This window comes from Pinus tabuliformis, chromosome 8, assembly GCF_031772625.1.
Source record: "Pinus tabuliformis cultivar Carrire ecotype Pingquan chromosome 8, CPIR1, whole genome shotgun sequence".
NCBI classification, from domain to species: Eukaryota; Viridiplantae; Streptophyta; class Pinopsida; order Pinales; family Pinaceae; genus Pinus; species Pinus tabuliformis.
The window spans coordinates 1,524,119,844-1,524,135,688 of NC_142294.1; positions in this window are offsets into that span (position 1 = coordinate 1,524,119,844).

The following is a 15,845-nucleotide window of genomic DNA, read 5'->3' on the forward strand; positions in this document are numbered from 1 at the left end:
GCTAGAGAGTGTCTCTTTGACCAAAAATGTCATTCTCTATCCTCAATCACACCATGTGATCCTACATAACACATGAACATTGATGAATGAAGCTTAAAGGTTGAGATTCACATGACATGTCCACATCCATGGGCCTTTGGTATTCTATATAAAACACCAATTGAATTTTTTTGTTTATGTAGATACTTATTTTTTGCTTGATTTTGAGTGTTATGTAGTTTCTTTAATGTTGGAACACTAGTAATAGATCTCAACTTTTATAAAATGGGTATATTTATTTGTTTGATTTGAAAACAAATCTATTTTCTGCATGGATATGGAAATCTCAAACGTGTGGTTACTGAGACTATAATGTTTTTGATACATTCACACTTGAATTTAAACACAAGTGGGTTTGTGCCTTTTAGGTGTTGACCTATCTACCATAAATCTCTATCCTTCTTCCTATTAGTAGATTATGAATTTCTTCGAAATCCATGCCTACATATTATTATTTCTTGAAATGTTGGAATATGTTGGAAACTATGCTAATACTGAGAGGCAGTAGCGGATGAATCAATATTAAGGATAAATTTAAATTTTTTGACAATTTATATTTAGCATTCACTCTTGGAAACCATCCATACTAACATCAACAACATATCATGTGGTAGCAACATAAAATCAACACATAAACTCATACACCATGAGCAGCATACACATGGACACTGAGATTTAATGTGGAAACCCTTCCAGGAGAAAAACCACCAATTATTGTTTGTTATTATGATGTAAATAAGAGCACCTACTATATTACATCAATTTTCTTTTAAGCCACCACTCACAGGAAGCATCAAATCCCTTTAATTATTTTCTAGCACCCACTAGTAGGAAGCATCAACTCCCTCCTTTTGTAGACACCTAATTAGCTTACCAGAAGCACCATATGAAGCACCAACTTTATCGATTTGTTTCAAGCTTCAAATTGCAGTTCCTTGGATTTATGCAGGCACCAACTTGCAGGAGGAACCGACCCCCGAGCCTTTTAAGACACTCACTAGAGATGGAAGCACCAACTTCTTGTATGTAGGACCTAACCCACACTCAATGAGGAAATAATGTTCACTATAGATGGCAACCACTCTGCCTGATATCAACTCTATTCTCCTATGCAATTTTGTCCCCATGCAACATTCTTTGTCGTCTACTTACTTTGCAGTAGCACACTATTCACAACCCTATGCTCTCAACAATATACACTTAGCTCTCGACCCATTTTATTCCACAAGCACTCTCAACCTCTCACAATATTCTTGTAACACTCTAGGCCTCTTTCCTTGGCATAGGCACTCTTAGCCTCTCTCTACAACACAAACACACTTGGATTCACCTCAACAACACTTGCACTCTTAAAGCTATCTACTTAACTCACTCGCTACAATGTTGCTTTTCTCCCCACCTTTTCTCAAGGGAAATCTTGTGTTTCTTTCCACATCAGTGCAAAGCTCAATGTTGTATTTTTTGTCTTGCTATCATCGTTGCCTCTATTGTTCAATGCCTGATAGCATGCATTTGCATGGATCTACTTGTTGCTGTTCCATCAAAATTGTGAGGCCACTACATATGTATTAAACACTGAGAATGGGCTTCTGAGATTTTTCTCTAGTTTAACACTCAATTCTTAGTCTATTCATGTACCATAGTAAGGCTCTCCATGCTCATTAATTGCTCATAGAGAAAAAACTATACTTCAGGCATAGCTCTCCTGAATTATGAACAAAAATCCTACACTTGGCCATCTTTCACATTTAATTATTTATAAGTGTGTAAGAAAGAATAATCATGGTTGTTCTAGAGCCACTGCTACTTCTACAAATCATGGTCTTTTTTGTTCTTGAGCCAGCAATTTTTTGCAGATTCCATTAAATCAATGGAACCCACCTTACTATGCATAGTTACTTTGTTGCAGAGTCATCCATGCCTGCATAATCAACTCATGGCGAATAGCCAAACTGGTGTATCTGCCAAATATGGAGAACTTCTCCTACAACTATCAACTCATCCATCCATAGTGGCATATTGCCAAAGATGGAACATAGGCAAAATGTAGTGTACAAAGCCAAAGAGATGTCGACTCATCCATAATATTAAGCATATGCCATTATCCAATTGGAGGCCTGAATGCCTGCATGCCCGAATCCATTTTTAATAGAATTTCTTAAGTCGTACAGGCTCACAGGCTTCTGGCCTGGCTTACTTGTCCCTAGCACCTTTCCCTTGATGCCTTTACCTATTTTCCTCCAAAGGACCAGGTGTTGTGACATTTTCCTAAGTCTCCAAATGCTCGACCTCTTTGTTAGCCTACGAAGGCTTAATTCCCCTTTATAAACCTTTGTGTCCCTTGGTCTTCGTTAATTCAAAGAACCACTTCCTAGTGTTAAGGCTCGAAGCTCTCTACTACTCGCAACCTCGATGCTCCCTTTTTGAATTAACAATTAGTTATAGAGTTTCAACCCTTAGAGGTATGTTGCCAAGGTGGTTTCATGCTAATGTCATCCATGCCACGTTTCGACATGTTAAAAGTCCATGTGTCCACTAGAAATGGCCCTTTTTGGTGTTGAAAATGCCAAAACTGCTTGCCACGTGTCCAATAATTATGTCATGTTGAAGCCACCTTCGACCAATAACATGTTGCCACTTGTCCTAGCGGAGGAGAGAGAAAGGGTCCCTTGATCCTTGGTTTTGCAAATGATTTCTTTTTTAAATGGTTCTATGCCTGAAGTGACCTACTACTAAACTAGTTCCTGAAGCCCTCAATCAACACGAACTCCAACACTCAAAGCTCTCGACACTTCTAAGAAATTCATTTAATAAAAAGTTATGGGGTTCTGACCTTTCAGGATTCCGACCCTCTAGGTTTCCGACCTTCTAGGATTCCAACCTTTTGGAATTTGTTCTCGCGACCCCAACTCAATGTAATCTCGTATCCTTTTTTAAATAAGCTTCTAGGCTTCTGACCTTTCAGGCTTCTGGGGTTTCGACCTTCATGTATTTCGACCCTCGGAGTTTCCGACCCTCTGGGATTATGAATTTTCGTGATTTGTTATTGCAACCCTGGCTCAATGTAATCATGTAGCCTTTTTAAATAAGCTTCTGGGCTTTTGACCTTCCGTGGTTCTAGGGTTCCGGGGACTCCTCCTAAGGACTTCAGGTCCTAAATTTGTCTGACCATAGATTTTTCTCCCAGGAACCATTTATGGACTTCCACATACCATTGGAAAGCTTCTTAAAAGAATTATCAAAATATGCCATAACCAAGAGAATTTGACCAAGTATCCTGATGTATAAATTCCTCCTAATCCTAAGGCTCCTAATCATCATTGTCATCATGTTATGGCTTCTCCAATAAGCCTACTACTATGATGATTCTCTACCAGAGACTGCAGTAAACATGGCACTCCACCTTAGCTTGACCCATCAAGCACATCAATTCTGTCATCTGCTACCACTAGCATCAATGCTCATATGGTTGACATCAATTCCAACACACTTGTTTCCTCTATCCATCAAACCATTCCAACTATCATACAATGCCAACTTCCCAAGCATATCAATGGTATCATCTACTACCACTAGCGTTAATTCTCAACTGGTTGACATCAATGCCAACACACTTGCTTCCTCTATCCATCAAACCATACCAATTGTCAGATAATGCCAACTTCCCAATAGTCTCCCCCATGGTTGTTGACATCAATGCCAACACACTCTCTAGCACCAATCATCCAAGCAATGCCAATTTTCCAACAATATCCCCCTTTGGCATTTATGGTAACATCTCATCAATTATCCACATTGATGGAAAAACCTCATGTTGCTTCCACACTTCTCCTTGCATGAGCCACCAATGAATTTCTCTCCTCTACATGGGCCATCACAACTTCTCTAATAATTCTCTCCCCCTTTAACATCAATGGCAAATGGATACAAGCTACTTCTTCTTCCCCTTCCAATCACTAACTGTCAATGACAGATGGTGTGGCTACCAATGTGCATTTGATTGTGAAAAAATATTTTCAAGTGTTAATATCTCCTTGATGGGGCATTAAAATTTTTTCATCCATGCTCAGTTACAATCATCATAAGCAAAGACATCTGCAAGAATCAGACATTAGTAAAACATGTCTTTGATTCTTCGTGTAACTATTGTTTCTCTAGGAACTAGACATATGCGATATGCTCCACCTGAACATATGCTACCTCTTCTTAAACTTTCTCCAGTTATGAATGCCCTATGGATATTTGTTGAGTCCCCTTTTCTTCCAATGCATCCTTTGTATCAATTAAAAATAAACTGATACCAAATATAATTTCTCATGGTATTGATGTTGCATGCACATTCCAACCATTAGTGATGCATTTTAGGCTTGCTATTCACTGATGTTGTTGCTTGTTGCTTCAAAGGTTGTGCTCACTTATTCTAAGAATCTTAATTGCTACTCCCCCTGAGATCATACTCCTACAAATAGGGACTGTTGCATAAATAATTCCAATTGCACCGAGAAATTGATACAAATTGGATACTGTACCGGGAAAAATCTTATGGCTTTAACTCAAAATGAAATGCCCATTTGCACAAAAGGTTACTCTATATGAACCCATACCACTAATTGACACAATGATACCAATTGAAAGATAATGGACATTCAATGCTTGTACCACTTATGTTTCATGAACACAAGACTGCTATGTAAAATTAAACTCACAACTTACATGAAATAAGGGCATTTCACCCAAGATGCAAACCTTTCATTTACTGAACAATATTTCTTCCTGAGGCTGAAAATGATCATTGCCTACTACTGCAACTACAACAAATAACCCTAAGCCAATGCTCTCTCCCTTTTTTGATCTCTTTGCATTTTCCTTCTTGCATCTGCGTCAGGACTTATCTTGTTGCCTTAACTTAATTGTGGGCCGACCTTTTGTCATTCCACATAATTGATGCAGCTCATCCTTTTCTCACAACATAAATTGTTGTCTAGTACTCTCCTTGAAGCCATGTTGGATGCTTTAACCTTTCTCTTGTAATGTTGATACATAAAATAAACATATTCATTATTGTAATCAACAAGAGGGACTCAACCACACCTTCAACATTCAAATGCACTTTTGTTTAAACTTCTTTGGTTTACTGCGTCTAACTCATTTGGCCTCCCTTGAGGCCATTCTCTTCCTTCGATGAAGAGAAATAGGGGATCTACTCCTCCTGAGTAGTATGTCCTCTTTCCTTTCCAAAACCTTCAATGGCTGAGTTTTAATAGAGGCATTACCTACTAGTTTCTTCTTTTCCCATGTTTGGAATTTATCATGAATGCACATGATTGGATAGCATTCCTCCTTTTTTTCCTCCTTCTTCACCCAAATTCTCTTGCTGACTTTATTCCTTATGGAGGGTACGCTACGAGGGTAAGATGATCTTTCTTCTGATTTATTTCTCCTCCTTTTACACTTTCTCCTTTGACATAGAGTGTTGAAGAAAAACTCATCTTCCTTTGCTATTCTATTTATTCTCATCCTCAATGGATGACTTGCCTCATTTGGATGCATCATCTGTGAAGCAGGCTCTATTTTGTTATATTCGTAGTTCGCTACATTGTGGCCAAAATTTCCACATATGTAGCATTCATCATGGCTTACAAATGGAACACAAGAATTGCCATATCTTCCAACATTCTGGTCAAGGCCTTTACTACTGTCAACATGCCTTATCCTGACCTCTTTATGCATTCTTGGGTTGTTTCTACCCAACACATATTATTTTCTTGCATGCCATCTACAATATATGACCTTATTCCCATAATTGTTGTAACAAAAAAATTAACCATAAAATGGATTTTGATAACATAACATACCTTTTATTTGAAGGATTTTTCCTTGAGGGAGAAATGACCTTTGTTGGTTCCCCATGTTCCCTCCATGGTAGTTTTCATTGTTTCCCTGTAATATTTCTTACTTCTTCTTAGCTCCATTCGGTTGTCTTTTCTTCTATTACTATTGAAATTGCCCAACAACTTATTTTCCCGTGTTGTTGTTGGAACCACAACCAACCTTGATGAGGGGACCTCTGCTTAAAAATCATCTCATTCAAGGCATTTTTTCTCTCCTCAATATTTTGATATTTAGACAACTCTTTATTTTTCTTTTCTAGTTCATGTCTCAATGAGACTACTTCAGCTTATAGTCTCTCAAAGTGAGATTCTCTTTGAAATAACTTAATGGTTAGCATCCCATTGTGTTAAAAATAGCAACAAGAAATTTCAATTTAATTTTTCCTTGAATTAAATTTTGAATTAAATCAAAATTCTATTCTCATAGAAACTTATAATAGTTAATTAAGTTAACTTGAGTTAATTGACTTAGGAAATTCGAGTTGGAAGTCTATATAGAGTCATGTAGAGTGATCCCTAAATTTTAGGGGCCCAGGTTGAGTTCTTTTGAGTTGTAATTAATTAACTCAGTCTAACTGAGTTATAGTCAGTTAAACTAGCTCTAAGTGTTGGAGTAACTAGTAGGAGTCTAGTAGTGGGAAAGTGCTCCAGTGCATCCTTAGTACCACACCAGTTAACTGAAGATTCACTCATAAATAACTCATGTATGTCAGTTCAAAGGATGACCCAATTGAGATTAGTGTTTAGGGACATTGTACTATCAATAGTATAATTTTTCAAGTTGTACAAATGGTGCATGCAATCAGTTGAGGTCCTATTGATGGATTGCGCAGTTATGGAGAGTGGATTTCCCAATTAAATACGGGATAATTCCACTAGTAGAAAATGATGAAATTAATGACTAGGTGACTAAAAAAGTTAGTCACTGTAATTATTTCAAGTGAATTGCTACTAAATCTGAGGAATTTTAAGTGACCAAACTAAAAATGACTAACTTAAATGACTAATTTAGTCTAGGGATAAAATATACAACTAGCTAATAAGTGACTAAACTAAAAGTGACTAACTTAAATGACTAATTTAGTCTAGGATTAAAAAATATGACTAGATAATAAGTGAAAAAATTATTTCATGATGAGACTACCCTACAAGCCACCAAATTTCTATCATATCCATGAGGTCAACAACAATTTATGGTTCAAGATATAGCTAATTTGGAACAAACTTAGCTTTAGAGCCTAGGATTTTTTTCCACCTCTAATGTTTATGGATAAAGAGATCAATTTCTAAAGCATGTGGGAGCCAAACTACCACCTTTCCCATGTTGATTCCTTCTATTGAAGATCATGGAAAATCTCCATAGATTAGTTATCCTTACTAAAACAAACATTTAATTGGAAATGATCATTAATCCTATGACATTACTACTTCACTATACTTTTTGACCACACAAAGCTTATTTTGATGTCTACCCTTCTTATTTCATGACAAGACTACCCTACAAGCCACCAAATTTCTATCATATCCATGAGGTCAACACCAATTTGTGGTTCAAGATATAACTAAGTTGGAACAAACTTAGCTCTAGAAGCTATGTTATTTTTCCACCCCTAATTTTTATGGACAAAAAGATATCAATTTTCTAAAACATGTAAGAGCCAAAGTATTACGTATTTTCCCATGTTGACTCCCTCTATTAAACATCATGAAAAATCTACATAAATTAATTATCCTTATTAAACAAACATTTAATTAGAAATGATAATTAATCATTACACAAAACTTATTTTGATATCACCCTAAGTTACTTTCGATAAATAAACCAAAATCTTCTCAAATAATATTTTTTACACAAAGACCTAACAATTTTCATAAATTAATAAATATTTATAATTAGAAATACCTCCCATAAAAAAAAATAACTAACATTTTTTTTAATGGAATTTATTTCCCTTGAAAAACACACGAACATTTAACAAGAGCATTTCATTTTAAGTTCCATTCAAATTTTCATGGATTTGTTTCTTTTAAATATCAAAATTGTTTGTTTATTTCCCTCTATTTGAAAGGTTTGTCCATGGGAAGAAGAGAAAAATTCTTTATTTCCCTCCATCTAAAAGGTTTAAAATGGTTTATTTCCCTCCACTTGAAAGGTTTGTCCATGGGAAGGAGAAAAATTCTTTATTTCCCTCCATCTAAAAGGTTTATCCATGGGGAAGAAGGAGAAGAAGGGCGCGGCCATGCCATCACACTTTGGCTTCAAAATTGACGTTGTTTGCAATTTTTTGAATTTTTTACCAGTAAAATACAGTTTATACCCAAATAAACACATCAAAAGTGTCATAAAGGCGATATACATAGGCCGGCAGCAGCACCTCACAGATGAAAAATTCGGAAGGATCGAGGGTCGAGGCCACTTTCGGCTTCGCATGCCCGCCAGATTTGAGATCTATTCTCCTGGAGGGGCTCCCAACGTCCCATAATGACTTGCGAGGACAAGCATGCATACTGTGAAACACATTCCCCTAACAAAGTCCTTGTGTTCCTGTTCCTCTTTTTGGTGGATTTCATGTGAACAGAGGAGACCGACTAGTGTTCATGTTCCTCTTTCTGGTGGACTTCATGTGAATAGAGGAGACCGACTAAAGACATTAATCTATCAATACAACCCTCATCTTTGGTATGGATCCTTTTTTCATTCTTGAAATCGCACTTCTGCAATTGACCAGTGACAAACTCAAGAGTCAGAGTGGTTTCCTTTGGAGTTTTTGATTCTTCTGATTTGTGCATTGATTTCTATAAATTTTCAGGCATATCTTCAACTACCTATTGTTTAAATGCCACATCAACATCATTGGAGCCTTTCACTATCACTGGCTATGTTTGTCTTGGTCCCCTCCAGGTTTGCAAGTATGACAAATTTCTAGTGTGCTGCTGCGGTTTCAAGCCATGTTTGATTGCAAAAGTGGACCCTCTATGATTTGGGTCAACATTTTTTGATGATTTGATGTGGGTTTGAGCTATGGACAATTGGCCTTGCTGTTCTTTAGATGTGGGTGTGATGTGGGGTGGATGAATTTGATGTGGTTATGAGTCGTGGAAAAAGACAAGCCAGTCCTCAGTGTTTTTGGAGTCTCACAATTAGAATCCAAAAATAGCAGTATTGCATAGAATGAGGATCCTCCTATTTGATCCTCATCCTCACAACAACATCTGAGGGCTAAATCTTTTGGAATGAGTGCATTGAAGGATTCTTATGTTTTCAAGGATTGTTCAGCTTACTTCAAAGTGCTCTCAAGGAATAAAGTACAGAGACACATGCATATACCCCTGCTAGGAATCTGCGCCTTAGAATCACTTTTAACTGAAGATAAGAAAATGACGTTGGAAATAAAGAAGACAGTGCCTAAATATAAATTATTCTAAGCCTGAAACAACGAATCAGAATTTAGAACAATATGCTAAGGTTGGTGCATGCAGCAGCATGCATGTGCCTCATACACAGACCTATATCACCAAGCGGTGCCTCATTAATGCACCCTCTCAAGGTTGTATTGATCTGTTGTATGTGCCCTGCTGTACAGAAGCTTAAGCTACATAGGACTATTGTGTACACTGTAGACATCAAGGCAACTGGATCTGCCATATGCTACTGGACTATGCCACCCTTATTGTTGCACCCTCTACTCAGCCATCACTATTGTCTCCAAAATGATTCCCCTCTCATCTGCACGAGGACCCAGGCATACTGTATCTACTGTTACGGCCCTGTTGTGCAGATCTGCCATGATTGGTATGCTCTGCTGGAGAAGAACCTCTGAGATACACAACAGATAAACTAACACAGTTACTGTTCCATACCAGCTGCTTATAACTGGGCACCCTGCTTCGATTGCTCATGTTGTTGCTAAAGCAGGGCTAAGGCTACCACTAGGTAAGTTGTTTAATTATAAGGGGAAATAGTTGATGATTGTGAAATTCATACTAGTATTTTCTTTTCACTGTAAAGCTGAGTTAAATTATAGGATTGGTAGCAGCTACACATTTTTATGTTTCTATATTCTTTGTAGTTGGAAAGTCATTAGTAGTGGATGGTATACCAAAGTCACATTCCTTGTCATCAACAAATAATCAGTTCAGCCTGTCTTAGCTTGTAGTTCAAACTCCAATTGCGTAATGCATTTGACAATATTCTTCAAATATATTTGGTTACTAGTTTATCTATCAGGAAATCTGCTTCCAAGAATCATCCAATGTATCAAAATTCAAGTAAGTCACCTTCTCATGGCATAGCACAACATATGGCAAAGACCCACAGTAACAATAATAATAGCAGCAACTATAGTAGTCACAGGGATGCGGATAGGGTAGTGTTGCTTGTGAATGATTTTTAGAGCCTAGTTCCCTCTCCTGGAAGTGCCCACCAATAGGCCCTCCAACAACAAGGTTTGCATCAACAAGCACTCCACTAGAAATCCATTAAACAACATGGAATTCAATCAGTTGGGTTCCAGACCCCACTCGAGCCTAGCAGACCGAGACAAATAAAGCAAACTTCACAGCAGACTTAGCAAGAAAAATGCATAAAGGTAGAGCCAATGGATGCTTATGACTTTCTTAATTTGGATAAAAGTAGGACAATGCAAGAAATGATTGAAATAGATGTTGGGAAGGGCAAGGAAGGGCCAAGAGAACATTCCCATGGGAGAAGACATGCATAGGGGGAATGTATGTATACAAGTGTAGTCCCAGTCTACATTGAGGATGACTGCTAGTCGTGAAGTGGTGTTTGTAGATGTTAATGCAGAGCCACCCATGAGCGATGGAGAGGAACCTACAAAGAGTGAAGGAATCAAAATTGCAGCCCAAACTGCATATAACAGGTTTTAACTTGACCATCCTCACGCTTATTTTTTACTTTTCAGTTGCAAATTCTTCAACGGTGAATTTTTTTTAAGTTAACATTTATTTATTGTAGGCACTAGTAGGTGCTATCCCAACACTATCCAATCGACACCTACTATTACAGTGAGTAGATCTTGATTCCTCTTTAATAGTAGACAAAATTACAAGTATACTCTTTATTTTAACATTGAATTGCCAGAAACTAAATTGAATGTATTAGGCTCATTAACACACAGTTCAATACTAGATAAGATTATAAGATTAGATAAGGTGGTTTTATTTATTTTCAATAAATGATCACAAGAGTAGCTCAATGGGACTGAACAGTACATCCAACAAACAAAAGGACAATGTGGGAGTGTGAAAGACATTTCCTAGAAGAAAAGTAGAAATAATTATAAGTACATGAAGGAATCTAAGTGCTAAAGTATTTGTTAAAGTGATAGAGACTGAGATCAATGCAATGCAGTTGTAGATAAGATAAGAGAAGATTATGTTTAATGTCCAACTAATGACCACAAGAGTTACTTAGTGGGATTCAAAAGTAGAACTAGTGCAAGTACATAATGGGAGTGCAAAAGAAACTCCTAATCCTAATCTACAAAAAAAGAAAAAACAACCAAAAGCTAATCCTTAATACTCCAAAATAATATAGATACAAAACAAAACTCATGTCAAACATAAGATGCAGACATTAGAAGCTCATTGGATGTCATTAGAGCTAGAAGTAGGATGAGAGGAGGAAGAAGAAATAAACACAACATAAGAAATAGTTTTAGAAGAAATGGCTTCTAAAAACGTGTAAATGGCAGAGCTTTTTGCAAGAGGCACGTCCAGAGATGTGGGCCCATATCTTCGCCATTGTATATTTATATTTATTTTTAAATTTTTTGTTTTGTTTTTATGGGATTTATATCTTTAAATCTTTCAAGTCAAGTCTTAGTACCTAGACTAACAAATTTTCATACAATGTGTCATTGTAGAGAATAGAGGTGTAGGCAAGACCTATATGCTCATCTCATATATGAGCTAAGTAACCTAACACATGGATTCAGGATTCGTCGGATATGGGGATTTGAGTGTTGGATTCGGACAAGTTGACCCCCCAAAACATGACACTTTCGGATACGTATATATATATATATATATATATATATATATATATATATATATATATATATATATATATATATCTTAAAAATTAGATATTTCTTACATAAATTCTCATTTGTGATACTGCCAAATGCAAATAGAGATAGAAAATACAAAACAACTACAAGTATACAAGCCTCAAGGCAATAGGTATCTCATGACTCATGAGTCATCAATCCTCATAGTCATCATCAAAATCAACGTCACTTCCCTCATCATCATGGTCACCATTGCTCTCCTCTGATGTATCCTCCTCCCATGTATCTAAAGTAACCTCTGCATCTTCTGGTGTGGAGGATGACCCCTTGACAATATCACCATCATCGAATCTAACAGGCTCTAGCATTAGATCATTAAGATCCATGTTCGCCAGTGCCAACTCAACACTGCTGTCTAAACCCATATCATCAAGAAAGACATCCCACATCTTTTTCTTTCCCTTTAACCAATCTTCCCTTTGCCTGTAAATAAGATGAAGGTTGGTGTGCACATACACCATTGTCTCTACCCTGGACTGCTCAAGACTTCTCTTCTTAACACTATACAAATTCCCATATGTTCTCCAATTCCTCTCGCAATAAGAGGATGCAATCACCTGAGAGAGGTTCTTCATGGCTAACTATTGTAGAGGAGGGCTTTTTGCCCCATGATTTTCCCACCAAGAATATGGTTTCTTAGCCCCCATGTCTCTAATGAGATCATATCCTACAAATCGACTAGTGCCAGTTGAAAACTTTGCAAAGGAATCCTCCACCTCATCAAGCAATGCTATATCCTAAAAACCCCGCCTGAATGCGTCTTTCCTCCCCTGTTAGATTTCACCATCCATGTGAGGAGAGAATCTGCAGGAAGGTCCACCATTCAGCCACTCATGGTTGTAGTATTTTGGGTTCAATGAGTGAGCCAAACAATGTAAAGGTTTGCAATTCTTTTCCCATCTACTGACAAGAATATCTTGTATAGCACTACATAAGGCCTCTGGTGATGTCTCATACTCGGGGCACTCACTTTGTAAAATAAGGCTCCTCACAAACTCAATCATGGAATCCCATCCCTCATAAACCTCTCCTAGGATGGGTTGGTATGTACCTGCAAATCAAAGCAAAGAAATGATAGGGTCCATGATCTAAATAAGTAGATCTATCCTCTCCCACCAAGTATCATCTAACACTGTGTCCTTCACTCTTTTAGAGGCTACTTGATCCGTCTTTCTCCAAAAAGACCAAAAATCTGAAATAACCATGGCCCCAAGAGCGGTCTTGACCTCCCTCAACCTCTTCAACATGATGAAGGAAGAGGCAAACTGTGTATCCAAAATCTTCAACAATGATAGATTTATGTACTCCTTGTAGATAGTGAGGGCATTTATATGATTTTGTACAAATTTATAGATATGCCGTGCATCCTCAATAATGTTACAAATCCAAAGAACATTAGAAGCAATAGATTTCGATGCTAAGTTCAATGAATGGATAATGCAAGGTGTCCAAAACACTTGTGGATATTTGGCTTTGACAATCATGCCAACATCCTTGCAAACAGGTGCATTATCTGTAATGATTTTCACACAACAATCAACTTCTACATCTTCAATAACTTTAATAAACAAGTCACCCATATATTGTGCATCCTTTTATTCTCCAAGTGTATCCACTGCTTTCAAGAAAAATCGACCATTCAAGGAAGACACCATGAAGTTGATGAGTGGGTGTCGTGCTAGATCTGTCCATCCATCAGAAACAATGCTAACCCTAGATGTTGGCCATGATGCTTTGTTAATTTTAGGTATGTTCTATGCTTAGAGCAATTTATTTCAATTTTCATAGTTATCTCAATATCATTTCCAGATTAGCAATCACATCATCATTAAAGTATATTGTAGATAGAACACAATCATAGATCGCAGAAGACAAGCCAAGAAAAGAGGACACAAGATGTGGCGCTAGCCAATGACAAACCCCAATGTGGGGAAACCGTTGATCAATTCTTCTTATATGTTCTTCAATAGTTCAGCAGAGAGAGAGAGAGAGAGAGAGATATGGTACATTTACAACAGAAGTAAACACTTTGACTTATCTAAATAAGAGCATAGATCATCTCTAAGAAGATGATACATGAGATAGCTGAACTAAGTTGAAGACATGGTGCTTCAACTGATTCTCCAAGGTGACTCCTTCACCTATCATAGTGTTGCACCTCACCCTATTGCACCATGCTACACCTCACCCTGTCACACCATGCTGCACCCATCATCACTATGATGGACCTCATAACCATGTTGTACACATCATACTGCTGCACCATTCTACCATAGCTATCCCATGTGCCATAGCTACACCATGCTAGCTACTGTTGTCCCATGTGGCATACTACTGTCCCATTGTTAGTGACATTGTCATTCCATGCTTGCTTGTTGTCCCATTGTTTATCATGTTGTGCCATGTCATAGCTTGCTATCCCATTGTTTAGCATGTTGTGCCATGTCATAGCTTATTGTCCCAAGTACCAAGCTCCAACAAGCACCATGTCCTATTGTACCACTTACCATGTTGTTGTTCCATTGTTAGCATGCCTTTGTTTCTATCCCATTTTCTTGCTCCACCAAGTGACCTTGATGTCCCATGTATCTAGCACTATTATCCCACTATTAGTGACTGCTTCTCCTATGATTGCTTGTTGTCCCATTGTAATCTACAGCAGCCCAACATACCTTAAACATTGTTGTTCCAAGTCTTCTTTTATAGCTATTTATACTGTGACTGGTTAGGGCATCTGGTCATGCTATAGCATCCCTTAACCATCCACCAAAACAACTCTTAATCTTTGCGGCCCTACTATGGAAGAGTCCTCCACCTACGTGTTGTTGTTCTGGGCACAAATCTATCCCAAAACCTCTGCATGTTATCCCTGTTTTGAAGTGGTAAGGATTGCGTCATACCACAGTCCCATGTTGTCACCTACAGCCCATTCAAAACAGACTTCCCTTACCTTTTCGTTGCCCCAAATTGTCATGCATTCACCCTTCTTCAACTCGGCCTCCAAGCTCAACTCCTCAGCCCTCTATCAGCAGCTTGGTTAGCCCTGAAACAGACCTTAACTTCCTCGTTGTCCTAGCCTTCTTTTTGCGGCTTCCATATTGTTATTTGTCTCCCTTAACCAAGTTCCTTGGGCTCCTTTGATGAGCTTTTGTGATGCACCAATGAATGTGTAGAGCTATCATAGGCTAGGGCTTCCTTAGGACTGCGTTAGGGTTGCCTTAGGACAACGTTAGGGTTGCTTTAGGACTGCAACTAGGGCTTGTTAAGGCCTCCCCCATATCTGCATTAAAATTCTTCCATGAGATCCTTTAGGTCAACGTAGATCCCTTCCATAGCTTTGTTGGCCTGTCTTATTTGCTGCGGCTAGGGCAACCTCCTTTCCTCTAATGTCTAGGGCTTCTTCCTCCTAGATTTCTCTCGCACTAAAACCCAAGACAAGTGGAGAGAAATCAAGAGAGAAGTATGTGTGAAATGACTCTCAAGTCATCTCCTTTTATACTAAAACGTTGAGCACATGTGGGTGTTATTTGGTTGCTGGCCGAGCTTAACGAATTGTCTTATAACACAAATAAATTCATAACTCCATGAATACTTATCACAATCGGATGATCTTTAGATCAATCCTACACCTCTCAATGAGAGGAGTCCAAGACAAATATCAGCTACCTTAAATAAGATGGAACTCATGGAGTTTGGCCCTAGTTTCCAATCTTAACACTCCCTCTCAACTAGGGAGAAATCCATCTGGTGATCCATCTTCCAGATTGTACTATATCAGCCATCAGTGCCCTGCACTGCTTTGTTCTACTCTACTAAACCA